Consider the following 2,068-nt stretch of genomic DNA (forward strand, 5'->3'; position numbering starts at 1 on the left):
GAGAAAATAAAAGTAGAAAACATGGTTCTAAGTTGACCAACTGTTGTAACGAGTTTTCACATATTTTATTTTGTAAATTAATATATCTAATATTTTATACATTATAACAATTTATACAATGTATGTTGATTCGAGAATAATCAGTTTGTCTCATCATTATTTATTTCAGTTTCCAACATCACCAAAATAATGGCTGGACATTGCTTTGGAATTTCATGAAATGTGGAACTTCCCAAACTGTGGAGGAGCTATTGATGGGAAACATGTTGCTATTGTTTGCCCCCATAACAGCGGATCATTATACTGTATTATAATTATAAGGGGTTCTACAGTATTGTTCTCTTGGGATTAGTAGACGCTGGATACAAATTTTTGATGGCCGATGTTGGTGTTAACGGAAGAATATCCGATGGTGGTGTCATTGAAATGACAGACTTTTTTTCAAGATTGAAAAACTATGAGCTGAATTTACCAAACTCAAGCCAAACCGTGGCTGGGTTAAACTTTACGTTTTTAGGAGATTCGGCTTTTAGCCTGAGGCCAGAAGTGCAAAAACCGTTTCCTCAGAAAGGGATTTCACAAGACCAGCTAGTATACAATTACAGACTGTCGAGGGCTAGGCGTGTAGTAGAGAACGCCTTTGGAATTTTGGCTTCTCGTTTCCGTATTTTCCATACAACCATTAACATGAGTCCTGAGAAAGTAGAAGATGTAGTGTTAGCTTGCATAGTGCTGCACAACTTCTTACGCCGTAACGGCAGTTACATTAACCGTACTTCAGTGGATAGAGAAGACACAGAAAACGGTTGTATCATTGACGGTGAATGGAGAGGAGACGCTCCATCACAAAATACCTATGCAAATATACAAGGACTTTCTGCCAGAAAACTAACAGAAGCAGGAAAAAATCAAGACAAAACTATTTGGAGTACTTTTGTGGAATTGGATCGGTTGATTGGCAAGATAAAATGATACTCTAAAATTACTGTAGGCCTACTTGAAGTAAAAAGCTTATGTAGTGAGTGCATAACAAACTATAATAAAATTATTTTTTGATGTATGGTGTATTTTCAGTGTTAATAAGTTTGCTTATAAATGAGCTTAGTACACTGATTCCATTACTTAACCACATCACCATATACTTATACACCATGCCGGGAATCGAACCCAGGTCTTGGCATCTGTACTGTCACACTCTTCTGACCTCGATATCCGGCAGCTTGAAACCAACTCTTCCACCACAACAATCAATTTTACAATCCCTGAATTATTTCCGGATTGTTCCCTTCGAAAACACTTAATCTGGAAATACTGTAATTTGATTGATAGTATTTTCTATTTTTGTTTTTGTCACTAATTTTTCAATTCATTAAAAACTTAATTTGATTCTAGTTAATGTAGATTAAATAATAATACCAATAATTAAAATTAAAAGTTTCCCGGCTCTGACACCAACTTTTTCACTAATTTTTCATTAAAAAATTATAAATATGACGTATAATGTGACACTTACCTCTTCAGTTGCGTTGAAGATTTGGTCTTCTGATTCATCCTCTTCCTGTGGCTCCATTTCTTCATTTGCATCTAAAGACGTACTAGTAGACGACAAAGAAGATTTGCTTGCCTTAGGTAATTCGTGCATAGTTGTGAATTCCAACAGCTCAAAATACCATAATTTAGGGATATACACATTTTCTGTACCTTTCCCACTTGTCTTGGAAGATTGTACTTTGGCAAGTTCTCTTCTGAAGCAGCTCCGAATGTTTTCTATTCTTTTCTTTACAAAACCCAAAGTGGCCTCAGGAATTGTATTTTTTGTGAATTCTAGTAGCTCATGCATAGCCAAATCCCTCTTTTGCTTGTTATGGTACTCCTTTGACCATATCTGCCATAAACAGGGAGCGTTCCTGTAGGTTTCTATAAAATATCTCAAAAACGCAGGGTTCATAAATTTAAACACCATCGTCTTATCTGCATCTCCAGCCTTCATTTTCTTCGATTGTTTTGACACAATATTGTCTGGTGGCGTATCTTCATTCACTTCCTCGTGCATAATGTACTGTAGTGT

The 2,068-nt window shown here is 35.9% G+C and overlaps 1 pseudogene; it reads left to right on the forward strand.

The window, feature by feature from the left end:
- Window positions 1-220: 220 nt before the first annotated feature.
- LOC137497756 (putative nuclease HARBI1) lies at window positions 221-972 on the forward strand (annotated as a pseudogene).
- The last annotated feature ends 1,096 nt before the right edge of the window (window positions 973-2,068 follow it).

The sequence above is a fragment of the Anabrus simplex genome, chromosome 1, assembly GCF_040414725.1.
Source record: "Anabrus simplex isolate iqAnaSimp1 chromosome 1, ASM4041472v1, whole genome shotgun sequence".
NCBI classification, from domain to species: Eukaryota; Metazoa; Arthropoda; class Insecta; order Orthoptera; family Tettigoniidae; genus Anabrus; species Anabrus simplex.